The 19,586-nt window shown below is 42.7% G+C and overlaps 1 long non-coding RNA gene across 1 annotated transcript; it reads left to right on the top strand.

The window, feature by feature from the left end:
- Nucleotides 1-1,123, top strand: LOC109216409. The gene is made up of 3 exons (XR_002066487.1): nt 1-55; nt 153-210; nt 624-1,123. It is a non-coding gene; the product is annotated as an uncharacterized LOC109216409 (long non-coding RNA).
- The last annotated feature ends 18,463 nt before the right edge of the window (nt 1,124-19,586 follow it).

The raw sequence follows: 19,586 nt of genomic DNA, 5'->3' as shown, positions 1-19,586 counted from the left end.
ATTATTTCTCACACACGCCATTTTCACATCGAAAGGAGCAACCAAACTCGAGAAGGTTCATTCAATTCCTTCTCTCTTTTTTTATCCCTCTGATTATTATTCTCTGTTCTGATCTTTCTCTCTATTTTTATGGCTTCGTATCTATTTTATAGACATTATTTCACACACGCCATTTTCAATCGAAAGCAACAACCAAAATCACTCCAGAAGGTTCGTTCCATTTGCTTCTCTCTATTCTTAATTATTTGTTTCTTATTCTCTATTCTGATATGTATTTCATTGAATACCTATGTATATTCATTTTCCCCATTATAATCACTTTATTTATTTTTGCTTCTATTTTCTTTATGTTTTTCATTCTTTGCTTCTGTATATTCATATTCTCTGTTCTTATTGCTTTGTTTCTTATTTTCTCTATTCTGGTATATTTTTTAATCTCTGTCTCTCTGTAGATCTTAATGGTCAGCGTTTAGGTCAACTTATTTCCTTTAGAAATTTGTACTTGAAAATTGTAATACACAACGTTTAGTATTACTGTGTAATACTAAAATCGTTTTTCTCCTGCATCCACATCGTTATTGTGTTTTTTTGGAATTTGACTTAATTTATTTGATTGTGTTTAGATGAAATCATTGAGGCAATTGGCATCCATGTCCAATGAAGAAAAAGAACTGCTTAGTAAGTACCACAAAGCTCTAAATGAACAGCAGATGCTAGTCCTGAAATAATCGAATTTAGTTATCATGTAGTCACTACAGTCGAATATGTGAAGATTTTGGCTAGAGTTGCAAATATGGAGCCAAGACTCATCAAAAATGTGCTCATCGTCCAGGACGATGAAAGAGTGAAAAAGGACGCTCTTATGAAAGATGATGAGGGTTTCTTCCAGCTATTTGTGTTGTGTTAAGTATAATGTAATATAGTAGCAAGTAATTAATTTGTGATTAGAAAGTCTGGTATTAGTGTCTACTTAGTAGTCGGTATTAGTATTGTTACTTGTTTATATTAAAGAGAAAACACAGAACTTCTCCAACGTAGGAATTTTTCTCTCTGACTGATCATCTCTATATGAAAAACATAAAAATTAGGAAATTTAATTGGTGAAAGATTAATTTTATTTTCTAGTGATTCAAAGTAGATTTGGGAGCAATTTTCTTGGTAGCAATTACAGCGGTGTTCGCTGCGTGTAACAAGGTACATACAATTTGTTGCTCTTTCTCCGTAATTTAGGTTAATAATGGTATCAAAGCCGAGTTACATGTTCTTCGAATGCACAATTAAAATAGAACGTGTGTTATTCTGATTAATTTGGTTGAACAGACACTATCGTGGAAAGTGCTTTTCTTTGATAATTGTAGAATTTCTTTTTATGGCGTGAAAACCAATCTAAAATCGAAATGAGATTTTTTTAATAAGTGATGAATGACTGTTTTAATTCCCTTAAGGAGTCTCGTATATGGTATTGCCTGAGAGATAAAGGAAAAGGACTACTCTTTGGCATCATTTTCCAATTGCGGCAGCCTGTTGTCATAGAGACCTTGAGATAGAACAATTCAATTTATTATCACCCCACCCAGTTCTATAATCATAAAGAGCCCATATTTTGGGATCTTACACGCTGAGGCCCATATTATATATCTTGAAATAAAAGTTTCAATATTTAACCCAAACAATCTTCACTATCTCTTCTACATTTTCTCTTCTTCTTCTCTCCGCTCCAGCGGCCACCTCTCCTGAGTTCGTTGTGAAGTCAAGATTTTGATATCCAAACCAAAAATTAGGTTGAGGGAGTTAGAAGCTTTTCAGATATGAAAATTTATGAAAGAATCATGCTCAAATTCAAGTGGGTGCTATTGAAATTAATTGATAATAGTCCAAGAAGCTTCAACCTAGAGAGTTGGTTCAGTTGGACTACTTTCCAACTCTTTGAGAACAAATTTGGTGAGGTAAAATTGGAAAAAGAACTGGGTTCTTGATTTTTGCTGAAATTTCTTCAAGATTGAAGTTCAAGACTGAGATTTTAAGCTATCCAATTTATGCGCTTTTTTAATAGACCTGAGGAAGATGTATTTTGGTGGAAAAATCAAATGGGTGTTGATTAATATCGGTGAAATTATTTGGGTGAAGCTACAAATATTGAAAAGCTTTTAGTAACTTGAATCTAGAGTACTGGGTTGATTGAGCATGATTAACATTGGTTTTGAGAATCATACCAGTTGAAAAAGGAAATTGAAGGTGAAATTTATTTTTCGTATATAACATTATACATCATTATACAATATTATACAATATTATACACAATTATAATAAGTGTATAATATTGTATAATATTGTATATTAGGTGTGTAAATAGTGTTATACAACATTACTCCTTCTATTCGCGATTTCTGTTTAACTTTGGTGCAGTGGTCTTTGTCTTTGAAGTAAGTTCCTCTTTCACATGTGCAGTTAAAGCTAATTTTGCTTTTCTGTGTTGGTGAAATACTGGAATACATTATTATACATTCCATATACGAGTTTATACTAAGTTATACAATTTTATACATGTACAACATATGTGGACTTAAAACTAAAATTAAATTTTTTCTTATTTTTTCTCGAACAATCGATGTATAAAGTCAATCTTTTGTTGATTTCTCTGCCAAATTGCGAATTTGTAGCAATTTTTTTCAATTTTTTTTATTTCTTTTGTTTCTGCTATTTAGAACTTGGGACAGAAGAAAATTTAAATTTTTTTCAAGTTGCATTATAGTTGGTTTGCATTGTTGTAGTTGCAATAGGAATGTATATGATCGATTTAAGTTGGTTGTGTGCAAAGAATAAAAAATCACATAGAGGTCTGTAAAGTTATATCCAGACGATGATGTCATATTGTGAGACTCTCATGCGCTATACGGATGAAAACTTAAAATGATGGCTATGCGAATGAAAAGCACCTATGCGGACTGTATTTTTATGCAATTATCCCTTTATTTTTTTATGCTCTCTGTAATTTAGGTTTTCCCAAAGTTAAATGCACCGTCCATTTTCAATTGTAATAAGTGGACAAATATTTCATAAACTCCTTAGAGAAATTGACTTATATTAACCCTCGTTGGATCCGGATATTTATTTCTTTAATGACATTACTTAATTACTAGATATATGCAATTAAAAGAAACTAAGACTAATCTATTATTTGACAATAATTTTTTTAATGGCGTTTGGAGTGGGGTTATTAAATACTTGCAGAGAATATAACATATCTTCAAAAGCTTATAAAAAAAGGTTCGTTGCTGGAGTCTATGTATTTACGTATAAAAGTTTTGTCATTTTGTGGAATTGTAAACCACTTTTATTTGTAGTTGTATATTAAATTGAAACTATCTATTTGTTTGTGACTTTGGTCATGAGATTGCCTCTATACTTATTCCAATTTTGAAGTTAAGACGGTAAGGATCTAATGCTTTGTCCAAAAAGTTATATCCGTGTATTGTATTTTTCCGCAAAGAATCAATGTTCAATCAACACGTTGTAACTTAAGAAAAGAAACTATTCAATCAACACGTCTTAAATTAAGAAAAAGAAACTAAGTTAAGTCATTATTATCCTTGAAATTAATCATTTTGGCCATAATTCTATACATTGATATACTTTTACGAGTTATTGTGACATATGTTGTCATTTAATGGTTGTAGTCAATTTTATTATTTTCTTGGTCATCTTTCAGATATGGTTGAACAGGGACAAGCTCGAATTACTCCAAGTGGGAGTTTTCGAAGTCGAGAAAAGGGACAACGTAGAAGGATGCATCGCCGAAGGACTTATTTCTATAATGATTCAGACTCGGGGCCTGAAGTCATCAGGAATGTCCCAAGAGCGATGCGAAATGAGTTAACGGATCGAAGGGCTGAACGAAGGAAAGGAGAAAAGAAATTTAGGGAGTTTGAGGAATTTAAAATGCACCCTAATGCTTCCATTCCTAAACATGTACACCTTTTTCAGTTAAAAAGAGCTGAATTGTCTAACGACATGAAGATTACTAATTAGGAAACATTAGCTATTTTAGCAGTCACTTCGAGAGCCTTGGGGTGAAGTGTTAACTGATATTTGTCATCATTTTTGGCCTAGTGTGCCTTTTTGCGTATCTGTGCAAGACTTAGTATTTAGTTGGTATATGTATGTCATAGCAAACATGTAAATTATTATGTGTTTTACTCTAATGAAATTTGAAGTTTTGTTGTCTATCTCACCAATTACATGTATTATCTATTATTTTACTTTATAATAAACTGAGACTTAAAATGAAGCACACACTAAAAAGTGATTTTAATATTAATTAAAATATAAAAATATAGACGATGAATGAAAACGTAGTGACCTTTCGATTTTATACTAAATGTAGAATTAATTTGCTTGAGTGTGTAATCACATGCATAAATTGACTGAAGTATATATTAGTGAGTTAAACTTATAATATTGTCTCCAACAACAGACATGGCATCAAAAAGTATTATTGTTGACTTGAACAAGGGTGACAAACTAAATGGTAAAAATAACGAAATTTGGAGTCGTAAGATGTGGTATGTACTTGAAGAGCAAGATGTTCTTAAAAGTATTAACCATGTTATGAGTCACCCAGAGGAGGGTAACACTGCCAAACAGTGGAGGGAACTGGAAATTATAATTTTAGGAAAAGGAAAAATTTCACTGCACGTGGAATTATTGTAAGTTTAGTTATTGATGGTCTCATCCACGAATGCGAGCAATATCCCACTACTCAAGCCATGTGGGCACATTTAAGAGAGGCAAATGGTGGTACAACTATGACTCGCCTTAGACAGCTGACAACCAAGTTTGACACGTACAAAAAGCGTCATGATCACATGTCAAGTAACATCTAAGGGTGAAGTCAAATATGATTGCAACTCAAAAGTTCTGGTCATGTTCTCTTTGATGAGCACCAGGTTCAAGCAATGATTCGATCTCTTCCCAATAATAGGAAACATCTAAAGGTTAACTTGACCTACAATGATTGCATAAAAAATTTTGCTGTTGTTGCCCGTCATGTGGAGCTTGAAGATGGAATCAAGTGGTACAAAGAGTTCAAGCTTCAAGCGCGAGAGAAACTAAAAAAAATAACGAAAAAGGTAAGGAGATCGGAGAAGGATCCTCCAAGAAAAGAAACAAGCCAAATTCCAAAGAAAAATGGGTTTACAAGAAGAAAGACAAAAGTAAGATGAGGTACAAAAATTGCCAAGTTTGTAAGGCCCTGTAAAATTTTGCCAAGAATTTGGGTTTTATGTTATAGACTTTTGGGTTATACATTGATTTTGTTTGTCGATTGCGCCTGACCGTTCATGCTCGGGTGATAAGGGGTTGATAAAATCTTTTTGATCTGTGATCTTCAAAGAACTTATTGACTTTGCTGCCGATAAATTGCCTTCCATTATCACACGCAATTTCAGTTGGTATCCCAAACCGGCAGACTATATTGTCCCAGATGAAGTTGATAACCTCTTTTTCTCTAACTTTCTCAAACTCCTGTGCTTCAACCCACTTAGATAAGTAATCGGTCATGAGCAAGATCTACTGAGCTTTTTCGGGTGCCCGTGGTAAAGGGCCTACGATGTCCATTCTCCACTTCATGAATGGCCAAGGGGAAAGGACCGGGTGAAGCAACTCTCCCGGTTGGTAGATCATCGGGGCATGCCTTTGACATTCGTTGCATTTTTGAACAAAATCCTTCGCATCCTTCTCCATTTCGCTCCAGTAATACCCAGCCATGATCAATTTCCGAACTAATGATTCCGCTCCCGAATGATTTTCGCAAGTGCCCTCATGTACCTCCCTCATCATGTAATCGGTCTCCCCAGGCCCCAACTAGTGGTCTGAAAAATGACCTTCGGTACAATTTCCCTTCAATCAAGCAAAACCTGGAAGATTTAGTTCGATGGCCGCTCGATTCTTTAGGATCCAAAGGCAGTTTCCCATTCTGAAGGTAGTGCACGTATTTGTTTCTCCAATCCCAAGACAAACTTAATGAGTTTACCTCGTCATGACCGGCTTCTATCACTAAGCTCATCAATTGCACTACTGTTCCGGAGTTGAATTCATCAGAGTCCACTGATGATCCTAAATTACCAACGCATCGGGCTCGCTGTTATGATCTCGAGGCACATGTTGTAACGTCCATTCTTTGAACCGATGTAACACCTCTTATAATTTATCCAAGTATCTCTGTATCCATTGTTCTTTGACTTTGAACGTCCCGTTAACTTGGTTAACAACGAGGAGGGAATCACACTTGGCTTCGATCACCTCAGCCCCCAGGCTTTTAGCTAGTTCTTAACTTGCAATCATAGCCTCATACTCAGCTTCATTGTTAGTCAACTTCACAATTCTAATTGATTGCCTTATTATGTTACCGTGGGGAGGGGGGAGGGGTAGTACGATTCCCAACTGGACCCATTTGCGTTGGAAGCACCATCTATGAATAGGGTCTAGACCCTCGAGCTAGTCCCCGAGGCAAGTAATAATTCTTTATCGACCTCGGGGATCAAGGCCAGTGTGAAATCAGCCACGAAGTTTGCCAAAATCTGAGACTTTATAGTTGTTCGAGGTTCGTATACAATATCGTACCCCCTAACCTCTATATCCCATTTTGCTAGCTGGCCTGTGAGCTAAGGTTTATGCATAACATTACTTAGCGGCTACGAGGTCACGACACATATAGGGTGGCATTGAAAATATGGTTTTAGTTTCCTAGATGCACTTAGCATGGCAAGCACTAATTTCTCGAGATGGGGATACCTTGTTTCGGCATCACCTAGGGTTAACATAATAAATGGGAAATTATGTACCTTCATTTTCCCGGACCAGGACTCCACTTACCGCTACCTCGGACACTGCCAGGTAAAGGTAAAACTGCTCATTATCCTTTGAGGTGTGCAGCAAAGGATGGATTGATAAGTACTGTTTGAGTTCCTCCAAAGCCTTTTGGCACTCCCGGGTCCAAGCGAATTCGCTCTTTTTCCTTAGCAACAAGAAAAATCGGTAGCTTTTGTCCGACAGCCTGGAAATGAATCAACCCAATGCGGCTATTCGCCTGGTCAGCCTTTGCACTTCCTTGAAATTGTTGACCACGGTGATATATTCTATAGCCTTTATCTTATCCAGGCTTACCTCTGTTCCCCGTTTAGATACCATGAAGACGAGGAACTTGCCCAAGCTGACTCCGAAGGCACACTTCTCCGGGTTCAGCTTCATATTGTATTCCCTCTATGTCGAAGGTCCCCTCCAAATGTTTCAAATGGTCCTCTGCTCGTAGGGACTTGACTAACATGTCGTCAATATAAACCTCCGTTGATTTCCCTATTTGTTCCTCAAACATTCAGTTAACTAGGCGTTGATATGTGACACCGATAATTTTTAACCCAAACGGCATCACGTTCTAGCAATAGGTTCCGAACTTGGTTATAAAAGAAGTTTTGTCTTGGTCCCCCAAGTCCATCCGTATTTGGTTTTACCCAGAATAGGCGTTAAGAAAGCTCAGTGTTTCGTGCCTTTTTTTGCATCGACCATTTAGTCGATGTTAGGCAAAAGAAATGAGTCCTTTAGGCATGCCTTATTCAAATCCTTTTGATCTACACACAACCGAAGTTTCTTTCCCTTTTTAGGTATAATGACTACGTTATCTAGTCAATCCGGTATTTAACTTCCTGAATGGAACCTATTTTTAAGAGTTTAGATACCTCGTCTTTGATGAACGCGTTCTTGACTTCAGACTGTGGCCTCCTCTTCTATTTAATTGGATGGAAATTCGGATCCAAACTCAATTTCTGAGTAGTTATCTCTGGTGGAATTCTTGTCATATCTAAGTGCGACCAGGCAAAACAATCGGCATTAGCTTTTAGAAAATCAATGAGTTTTTTCCTGAGCGCGGGGTTAACCCCATGCGCAGGTATACCTTTCTATCCGGCAGGTGTCGAACAATATGATTTGTTCCAGTTCTTCGATTGTTGACTTAGTGGTATCAGTGTCATCACGTGCTACAAAGGACACATGACCCCAAAGTCATCTTCCTCATCAGTTAGACATTCCTCCTATTGTTCGGCCCGATCGAGACCGAGACATATGATTGCTATTTGGTGCTTTTCTCTCCGATCAACCCCTTACCTTTTGATGTCATGATCGTGGGTCCTGGGATCACTTCCTCGACAGCGAATATCTCCTTTGAGGTCGGTTGTTCCTCGTAGACTATTTTGACTCCACTTAGGGTTGGAAATTTCAATGCTTGATGCAAGGTCGACGGTACCGCCCTCATACCGTGAACTCATGGTCTTTCCTACAAGGCGTTGTACCTCATATCCCCCTCGATTACATAGAACTTCATTTGTTGAGTGGTTCCGGTACGGTGATCTCACCCTTCGTTGTCTCGCAAACCATATTAAACCCGTTCAGTACTCGAACTGCCGGTATGATGTGATCCAACAGCCTAATTGTTCCACGACTCTCCATTAGATGATGTTGTCCGAGCTACCTGGATCAATTAATACACACTTAAAGTATAGATATTACCAGTGCATCATTGTGAGGTTTAATGACTCCCTCAGCGTCCTCATTACTAAATGAGATGGATCCTTCCAGAACATATTCTCGAGTTCGTTTTCCCTTGTGATAGAAACTTTGGTGCGTTTTATCATTGCTCCTTATGGAACATCTACTCCCTTGAATAATCAAGTTAATCACATGTTGATGTTCTTCCTGCTCGATCTGCTTGTTGGCGTCCCTATTTTTGAAATGGGTTTTGGCCCGTTCACTTAGGAATTCCCGAAGATGCCCATTATTGAACAAACGAGCCACTTCTTCTCAAACTGTCGACAATCCTTGGTTCTGTGCCTATGAGTATCGTGATACTTGCTTATCAAATTGTGATCCCTCTGTGTAGGGTCGGACTGGAGTGGCCTCGGCCACTTGGTCTCCTTGAAGCGATCGATGTCTGACACTATACTCGTTGCATCCACGTTGAAGTTATATTATGATAACCTCAGGGCATCTCTGGCCCCGGGTGATCTGTCAAAACCGTTTCTATTCACCAACCCTCGATTTCTTGGAACCTGATCATTTCTTCTATCGTTCCTAGTCGGATGGCGACTGGGTCCGTTCCCTCTTCTATTTGAGTTGTAAGGGTGGTATCGGTCTCGGGGCGGCCTCAACCCTTGATCCACTATTCTTTTGGGTTTGTTGTTTGCTCTGTTGGAATAAACCGACCCCGAGGGAGCCCCTAGTTAGTCGTCCTCGACTCTAATCTTTGACTGATACCTGTTATGGACATCAACCCAGATAACCGCTGGGTACTCTATCAAATTTTGCTTCAATGGTTGAGACACCATCGGACTACGGGGGTTGAGCCCCTCAGTAAACTCCTGAACGGCCCAATCGTCTGCAGCCGGGGGCAGGTCCATTCATTCCATCTAGAATCGTGACACGAATTCCCTAGGCATCTCGTTATCCTTTTAATTGACTTTGAACATGTCCGATTTCCTCGTCTCAACTTTAATAACATCGGCGTGGGCTTTAACGAAGGCATCTTCAAGAATAGCAAACGAATCAATAGAATTTGGAGGTAAGTTGTGATACCATATCATTTCTCCCTTGGACAAGGTTTCACTGAATTTCTTCAGCAACACCGACTCGATCTTGTCAACCTCGAGGTCATTGCCTTTTATTGCACACGTCTAGGATGTCACATGCTCGTTTGGGTCTGTAGTCCTGTTGTATTTGGGAATATCGGGCATTCGGAACATTTTCAAAATTGGCTTTGGTGTTGCACTCGGGGGGGATGGTTTATGAATGAACTTTTTAGAATCTGTTCCTTTAATATCGGAGGTGCTCCTATATAACGACCTGGCCGGTCATTTTTGGAATTTACGCCCCAATCCCCCATTAACTGCTTCCCCTAAGTTCATTTCTGCTATTATGGTTTGTCGTGACGTTCGGTGTTGAGTTTTGGAAAGTTTTGGGACACTTAGTCCCTAAATGAGAGCTTAAGTGTTGAAAAGTGGTCCGTAGTCGGAACAACATGAAGACGACCTCGGAATAGAAATCCGATGGTTCCGTTAGCTCCGTTAGGTGATTTCGGGGTTGGGAGCGTGTTCGAAATGTATCTTGGGAGCTCGTAGATCATTTATGCTTGAAATGCCGAAGTTTGAATTTTTGAAGTTTCCGGTTCGATAGTGAGTTTTTGATCCGAGGGTCGGATTGGAATTCCAGAAGTTGCAGTAGCTCCGTCATGTCATTTGGGATGTGTGTGCAAAATTTCAGGTCATTCGGACGTGTTTTGATTAGGTTTTTGGATCGAAATCGTATTTGGAAGAAACTTGTAGTTCTTAGGCTTGAATCTTTGATTTAATCGGGTTTCCGGTGTTGTTTTAGGTATTTTAAGGATTGGTACAAGTTTGAATAAGGTATTAGGTGGTATTGGTGCTTTTGGTTGAGGTCCCGGGGGCCTCGGGATGATTCCGGGTGGTTAACGGAGGAATTTCTAAGTAATTGCTGCAGCTGGTATTTTTCTTTCTGGTACTTTCGCTTCTGCGGCTTGGGAACCGCAGAAGCGGCCTTGGACGTCGCAGGAGCGGCTTGTTCCCCCTTCCTCAGGAGCCGCAGAAGCGGTGCAACTTCCGCAGAAGCGAAGCCGCAGAAGCGGCCCAGCTATCGCAGATGCGGTCCTGTCCCTTTTAATGAAACCGCAGAAGCGGTTGGCTTTCCGCTTAAGCGGGACCGTAGAAGCGGTCCCTTGTCCGCAGAAGCGGAAATGACTGTTCAGAAATATCAATTTCGAGGGTTTAATTTCATAAGTTTGAAAATCGATTGAGAGCTCGGGAGAAGGCGATTTTGAGTGGGTTTTGAAGAGAAAATCATTGGGTAACGTTTCCTTGATCCCTTTTCATTATATTTCATCATTATATAGCTAAATACATCATTGGAATTCGAATTTTGGACCAAAAATTGGATAATTTGGGGTAAAACTTCATTGGCTAGACTATTGAGTTTTGAGTGGGCATTTGACCTCCGATTTGGGAGATTTTTATATGGTTAGACTCGTGAGAGTACGAGGGTTCTAAAAATGTGAAAATTATTCGATTCCGAGACATTGGCTTGAGGGGCGTTTTGGTCATTTTATCTATTTTCTCGCCCTAGCTTTAACTTTAATAGTGGAATCAGTTGTTTGCAATATTATTTACAATATGTAATTGAATTGAATAGATTTGGGCCATTTGGAGTCATATACTCGTGGCAAAGGCGTAGTTTCTATTGATATTGAGCCGGTTCGAGGTAAGTGGCTTGTCTAACCTTGTGTGGGGGACCTTTCCCCTTAGGATTTGTTATTTGTTGATTTGAGTGCCTTATACACGAGGTGACGGGCGCGTACTTGAGCCAATTGTTGAAAATCCGATTTTCTTAAGATATTGAGATTGAGTTCCTTTCATATTTGCTCTATTCTACTTGCAATTATAACCTGTGCTAGATTAGGAAAGCATGTTTAGTTGATTTAACTTGCCTAATTGCTTAAGTTGCCTTGACTGTACTACGTGAAGCATGCTAGGCCAGTACTACCTGTTGCTTGTCTTTTGTACTTCGTTTCCGTGTACATTCTGGTTGTGATTGCGCATTTACACTGGGACTACGGATGTGGGATTTCGGTAGCTCCCCCCTTGTTTGTTTATTTTGGGACTGCGGGTTCGATTCCCGATAGATCCCCCTGCACTTTTACTTTGGGACTGCGGGTTAGATTCCCGATAGATCCCCCTACACTTTTACTTTGGGACTGCGGGTTAGATTCCCGATAGATCCCCCTACATTTTGATGGTTGGACTACGGGACGGTATCCCGGAAGATCCTTTGATTTGGGATACGAGTTGGACTACGGGACTGTATCCCGGGAGATCCATTGGACAGTTGAGGAAAGGGCTACAGTATGGTATCCTGGGAGACCCTCATTGTTATCATTGGTATTGAGTTGTATTTACTCAATGTTTGCTCTGTCCTTTTATGGTTGTTATTGTCTCGTTGACCTACCTTATTTAACTGCTGTATTTATTATTTCTGTCAGATTATCATACCGTTAATTATTGTTATTACTATATTTTGTCTCAGTATGGCCCTGACCTTCCTCGTCACTACCCAACCGAGGTTAGGCTTGGCACTTACTGAGTACCGCTGTGGTGTAATCATGCCCTTCCTGCGTATGTTTTTCATGTGCAGATCATTCAGGTACCTCCACTCAGGCGCACTATCAGTGAGGCAGGAGGACTACGGAGGCTTCGAGGTAGATCTGCTACGTCCGCGGACCGACGAGTCTCCCTCTTACTCTATCTTTAGTACTTAGTTTTCCTTCTTTCGACTGTTAGAAATTCTGGAGTTTGGAACCTTTACTATACACTTCTGTAGCCTGTGTTGCCCGTGAGTTTCCGGGTTTTGGAATTGTTTTAGACTTTTGATATTGAGTTGTACTTGCCAAGCGACATTCAGTACAGTTTCCTTTAGATACTTGATTTGATCTTCTCTATTTTTCCGTAATTATTATATTTTCGCAAATGTTAGGCTTACCTGGTCATGGGGGCCAGGTGCCGTCACGACATGTTCACGGTTGGTGAACTAGGATCGTGACAAGTTGGTATCAGAGCTCTAGGTTCATAGGAGTCACAGAACACAACCCGGTTTATTAGAGTCTCGTTGATCGGTACGGAGACGTCTGTACTTATCTACGAGGGGCTATGTAACTGTTTAGGAAAAATTTTCGTTTCATTTGAATTCCTTGTCGTGCGATATTTTGACATCAATTCTAAACTTCTGACTTCTATTCTCTCACAGATGGTGAGGACACGTGCCACTCGAGATGATCAGGCACCGCGCCCCCTACTGCAGCCGTCAGAGGCCGGGGCCGGGGGAGAGGTCGAGGACGCGCACGTGGTACAGCCAGAGCACCTGCGCGAGCTGCCGCCGAGGTACTACCAGCAGATCCAGCCGGAGCCCAGGCACCTGGCACACCTATTACTGCCACTACTACTCCAGCGCTCCAGGAGACTTTGGCTTAGTTCATGAGCATGTACACCACCTTGGCTCAGGCGGGGTTGCTTCCCCTTGCTGCAGCCACATCCCAGGCCGAGGGAGGAGCACAGACTCCCGCCGTCCGCACTCCTGAGCAGCGAGTGCAAGTTGAGCAGGATCCCGAGATTATTCCGGCACCGCCTGCAGTGCCAGTTCAGCCCGAGGATGGGTCAGCTGCTTCAGAGGACGAGCAGCGGAGACTTGAGAGGTTCAAGAAGTATGATCCCCCAGTGTTCAGTGGATTAGCATCAGACGATGCCTTGGGATTTCTAGAGGAGTGTCATCGTATTCTTCGCACTATGGGCATAGTGGAGTCCAGCAGGGTTTCTTTCACTGTTTTTCAGCTTCGTGGAGCTGCCTATGATTGGTGGCGCACTTATGAGATAGACAGTCCAGTCGAGGTTGCTTCACTGACTTGGACCCAGTTCTCGGACATGTTTATGAGAGAGTTTGTTCCCCAGAGCCTCAGAGATTCATGGCGCGCAGAGTTTGAGCACTTGCGCCAGGGTGCTATGAGAGTTTCAGAGTGTGCCATCCGTTATACCAGGTTGGCCAGGCACGCACTGGCTTTGGTTGCTACAGTTCGAGAGAGAGTTTGCAAGTTCATTGAGGGCCTTATTCCGCCCATCAGGTCTAGCATGGCTCGAGAGTTGGAGATGGACATTCCTTATCAGCACGTAGTGAGCATTGCTAGGAGGATTGAGGGTATGCTCGCCAGGGAGCGAGGAGAGAGGGAGGCCAAGAGGTCTCGAGAGTCGGGTCACTACTCTGGTGCCCGTACCCCATCAGCAGGTCATTATGGTAGGGGTTATGCGGGTCGCCCTGTTCGTTCAGCTCTTCCAGTAGCCAGCAGTACTCCAGCTCCGCCTACACCACAGGAGCCTTACTATGCACCTCCAGTTTCTAGCGCGCCTCCTGCGCGGGGTGTTTCTAGAGGTCAGTCCAGCAAGCCTAGTCCCAGCCAGTCACAGCCACCGCGTCCTCCCAGAGCTTGTTTCGAGTGCGGTGATACACGCCACATGGTTAGGGACTGCCCTAGACTTGGTAGGGGTGCATCTTCACAGGCTGCTCAGCCGCAGCGTACTCCTCAGAGTTCTCAGGCCATGATCACAGCTCCAGCGGCTACCCCACCTGCTCAGCCGGCTAGGGGCGGAGGTCGGGGAGATAGAGGTCGCCCTCGAGAGAGGGGCCGGGCCAGATATTATGCTATTCCTGCCCGTACTGAGGCTGTTGCCTCCGACTCCGTCATTATAGGTATTATTCTGGTTTGTCACAGAGAGGCATCGGTTCTATTCGATCCGGGCTCTACTTACTCTTATGTGTCTTCTTACTTTGCTCCTCATTTGGGTGTGCCTCGGGATTCTTTGAGTGCCCCCGTTTATGTTTCTACTCCTGTGGGAGATTCTCTTGTTGTGGACCGCGTTTATCGGTCATGTTTGGTTACTATTCGTGGTTTTGAGACCAGAGCAGACTTATTATTACTCGGTATGGTGGATTTTGACATTATTCTGGGCATGGACTGGTTGTCGCCCCACTTTGCTATTCTTGATTGTCACGCCAAGACCGTGACGCTGGCTATGCCAGGTGTTCCGCGTATTGAGTGGAGTGGTACTTTAGATCACACTCCCAGTAGAGTTATCTCTTTTCTTAAAGCTCAGCGCATGGTTGAGAAGGGGTGTGCCGCGTATTTAGCTTATGTGAGAGATGTCAGTGTTGATACCCCTTCTGTTGACTCAGTTCTAGTGGTACGGGATTATCCCGATGTGTTTCCAACTGATCTTCCAGGCATGCCGTCCGATAGAGACATTGATTTTGGCATTGATCTGTTACCGGGAACTCAGCCCATTTCCATTCCTCCGTATTGTATGGCTCCTCCTGAGTTAAAAAGTTGAAGGATCAGTTACAGGAATTGCTCGGTAAGGGTTTTATTCGACCCAGTGTTTCACCGTGGGGTGCTCCTGTTTTGTTCGTGAAGAAGAAGGATGGTTCTATGCGTATGTGTATTGATTATCTCCAGCTGAATAAGGCTACAGTGAAGAACCGTTATCCTTTGCCTCGCATTGATGATCTGTTTGACCAGCTTCAGGGCGCACAGGTGTTTTCTAAGATTGACTTGCGCTCTGGTTACCATCAGTAGAAGATTCGGGAGCCAGATATCCCGAAGACTGCCTTCAGGACTCGATATGGCCATTACGAGTTCCTTGTCATATCATTTGGGCTGACCAATGCCCCAACAACTTTCATGCATCTGATGCACAGTGTGTTCAGACCATATCTTGACTCGTTCGTCATTGTTTTTATTGATGATATTCTGGTGTATTCCCGGAGTCGGGAAGATCATGAGCAGCACCTGAGGACCGTGCTTCAGACTTTGAGGGAGAATAAGTTATATGCAAAGTTTTCAAAATGTGAGTTTTGGCTGAGTTCTATGGCATTCTTAGGCCATGTGATTTCTAGTGAGGGTATTCGGGTGGATCCGAGGAAGGTAGAGGCCGTGCAGAGTTGGCCCAGACCGTCCTCAGCTACAGAGATTCGCAGTTTCCCTGGCTTGGCGGGATACTACCGTCGCTTCGTGGAGGGATTCTCATCGATTGTTGCCCCTATGACTAGATTGACCCAGAAGGGTGCCCCATTTCAGTGGACAGAGGAGTGTGAGGGGAGCTTTCAGAAGCTCAAGACAGCTTTGACTGCAGCCCCAATCTTGATGTTGCCTACCGGTTCGGGGTCTTGTACTGTCTATTGTGACACCTCGAGAGTTGGCCTTGGAGCAGTGTTGATGCAGGACGGTAGGGTGATTGCCTACGCGTCCAGACAGTTGAAGATACATGAGAAGAATTACCCTGTCCATGACCTTGAGTTAGCTGCTATTGTTCATGCCTTGAAGATCTGGCGTCATTATTTGTATGGCGTGCCTTGTGAGATTTACACTGATCATCGGAGTTTGCAGCATTTACTCAAGCAAAAGGATCTCAATATGCGTCAGAGGAGGTGGTTAGAGTTGCTAAAGGATTATGACATTACTATTCTGTATCACCCTGGCAAGGCCAATGTAGTGGCGGATGCCTTGAGTCGCCGGGCGGAGAGTTTGCGGAGTTTGGCATATTTACCAGCTTTAGAGAGGCCTATGGCGATGGATGTTCAGGCCTTAGCCAGCCAGTTCGTGAGATTGGATCTTTCGGAGCCCAGTCGGGTTCTAGCTTGTGTGGTTCCCGGGTCCTCCTTATTTGGTTGTATTAGGGAGCGGCAGTATGATGACCCTCATTCGCTTGTCCTTCAGGACAAGGTTCAGCGTGGTGATGCTAGAGATGTGACCATTGGAGATGACGGGTATTGAGGATGCAGGGCCGGATTTGTGTGCCCAATGTTGATGGTCTTCGAGAGTTGATTCTAGCAGAGGCCCATAGTTCGTGGTATTCCATCCATCCGGGTGCCGCGAAGATGTATCAGGACTTGAGGCAGCACTATTGGTGGAGGCGAATGAAGAAGGATATAGTTGGTTATGTGTCTAGATGCCTCAACTGCCAGCAGGTGAAGTATGAGCACCAGCGCCCGGGTGGGTTGCTCCAGCAGATAGAGATTCCAGAGTTGAAATGGGAGCGCATCACTATGGATTTTGTATCTGGACTTCCACGGACCTTGAAGAAGTTTGATTCCATTTGGGTTATTATGGACCGGCTGACCAAGTCCGCTCATTTCATTCCTGTGTGTACCACTTATTCATCGGAGCGATTGGCGAAGATTTATATCAGGGAGATCGTCCGTCTGCATAGTATTCCAGTTTCTATCATTTCGGACAGAGGTACTCAGTTTACATCGCGGTTCTGGAGAGCTGTGCAGCAGGAGTTAGGCACTCGGGTGGAGTTGAGCACAACATTTCACCCCCAGACGGACGGACAGTCCGAGCGCACTATTCAGATTCTTGAGGACATGCTCCGTGCGTGCGTGATTGAGTTTGGAGGGTCTTGGGATCATTTCCTGCCATTGGCGGAGTTAGCTTATAACAACAGTTATCAGTCCAGTATTCAGATGGCGTCGTATGAGGCTTTATATAGCAGGAGGTGTAGATCTCCGGTGGGTTGGTTTGAGCCGGGTGAGGCCAGGCTATTGGGTACAGAGATGGTTCAGGATGCATTGGAGAAGGTCAAGGTGATTCAGGACAGACTCCGTACAGCCCAGTCTAGACAGAAGAGTTACGCTGACAGGAAGGTTCGTGATGTTTCATATATGGTTGGTGAGCGGGTTCTGCTTCGGGTCTCGCCTATGAAGGGCGTCATGAGGTTTGGAAAGAAAGGGAAGCTGAGTCCGAGGTTTGTTGGCCCTTTTGAGATCTTGAGGCGAGTTGGGGAGGTTGCCTATGAGCTTGCCTTACCTCCCAGCTTGGCCGGAGTTCATTCGGTATTTCATGTTTCGATGCTCCGGAGGTATCACGGTGATCCGTCGCACGTGTTGGATTTCAGTTCAGTCCAGTTGGACAAGGATCCATCCTATGTTGAGGAGCTAGTGGCTATTTTGGACAGGCAGATCAGAAAGTTGAGGTCAAAGAACATAGCTTCAGTAAAGGTTCAGTGGCGGAGTCAGCCGACCGAGGAGGCGACTTGGGAGACCGAGCAGGATATGCGCAGCCAGTACCCTCATCTTTTCACTACTTCAGGTATGTTCTCTATGCTCGTTCGAGGACGAACGAATGTTTAAGTGTAGGAGGATGTAACGACCCGGCCGGTCGTTTTTGGAATTTACGCCCCGATCCCTCATTAACTGCTTCCCCTAAGTTCATTTATGCTATTTTGGTTTGCCGGGACGTTCGGTGTTGAGTTTTGGAAAGTTTTGGGACACTTAGTCCCTAAATGAGATCTTAAGTGTTGAAAAGTGGTCTGTAGTTGGAACAGTATGAAGACGACCTCGGAATAGAAATCCGATGGTTCCGTTAGCTCCGTTAGGTGATTTCGGGGTTGTGAGCGTGTTCGGAATGTATTTTGGGAGCTCGTAGCTCATTTAGGCTTGAAATGCCGAAGTTTGAATTTTTGAAGTTTCCGGTTTGATAGTGAGTTTTTCATCCGAGGGTCGGATTGAAATTCCGGAAGTTGCAGTAGCTCCGTCATGTCATTTGGGATGTGTGTGCAAAATTTCAGGTCATTCGGACGTGTTTGGGTTAGGTTTTTGATCGAAAGCGTATTTGGAAGAAACTTGTAGTTCTTAGGCTTGAATCTTTGATTTAATCGGGTTTCCGGTGTTGTTTTAGGTGTTTTAAGGATTGGTACAAGTTTGAATAAGGTATTAGGTGGTATTGGTGCTTTTGGTTGAGGTCCCGGGGGCCTCGGGATGATTCCGGGTGGTTAACGGAAAAATTTCTAAGTAATTGCTGCAGCTGGTATTTTTCTTTCTGGTATTTTCGCTTCTGCGGCTTGGGAACCGCAGAAGCGGAGCCGCAAAAGCGGCCTTGGACGTCGCAGGAGCGGCTTGTGCCCCCTTCCTCAGGAGCCGCAGAAGCGGTGCAACTTCCGCAGAAGCGAAGCCGCAGAAGCGGCCCAGCTATCGCAGATGCGGTCCTGTCCCTTTTAATGGAAATCGCAGAAGCAGTTGGCTTTCCGCTTAAGTGGGACCGCAGAAGCGGTCCCTTGTCCGCAGAAGCGGAAATGACTGTTCAGAAATATCAATTTCGAGGGTTTAATTTCATAAGTTTGAAAATCGATTGAGAGCTCGGGAGAAGGCGATTTTGAGCGGGTTTTGAAGAGAAAATCATTGGGTAACGTTTCCTTGATCCCTTTTCATTATATTTCATCATTATATAGCTAAATACATCATTGGAATTCGAATTTTGGACCAAAAATTGGATAATTTGGGGTAAAACTTCATTGGCTAGACTATTGAGTTTTGAGTGGGCATTTGACCTCCGATTTGGGAGATTTTTATATGGTTAGACTCTTGGGAGTACGAGGGTTCTAAAAATGTGAAAATTATTCGATTCCGAGATGTTGTCTTGAGGGGCGTTTTGGTCATTTTATCTATTTTCGCGCCCTAGCTTTAACTTTAATAGTGGAATCAGTTGTTTGCAATATTATTTACGATATGTAATTGAATTGAATAGATTTGGGCCATTTGGAGTCGGATACTCGTGGCAAAGGCGTGGTTTCTATTGATATTGAGCCGGTTCGAGGTAAGTGGCTTGTCTAACCTTGTGTGGGGGACCTACCCCTTAGGATTTGTTATTTGTTGATTTTGAGTGCCTTGTACGCGAGGTGACGGGCGCGTACTTGAGCCAATTGTTGAAAATCCGGTTTTCTTAAGATGTTGAGATTGAGTTCCTTTCATATTTGCTTTATTCTACTTGCAATTATAACCTGTGCTAGATTAGGAAAGCATGTTTAGTTGATTTAACTTGCCTAATTGCTTAAGTTGCCTTGACTGTACTACGTGAAGCATGCTAGGCCAGTACTCCTGTTGCTTGTCTTTTTGCTTTCGTTTCCGTGTACCCTTTGTGGTTTGTGATTGCGCTA

This window comes from Nicotiana attenuata, unplaced genomic scaffold (genome assembly GCF_001879085.1).
Source record: "Nicotiana attenuata strain UT unplaced genomic scaffold, NIATTr2, whole genome shotgun sequence".
NCBI classification, from domain to species: domain Eukaryota; kingdom Viridiplantae; phylum Streptophyta; class Magnoliopsida; order Solanales; family Solanaceae; genus Nicotiana; species Nicotiana attenuata.
This window is presented reverse-complemented; position numbering and strand designations above follow the sequence as displayed.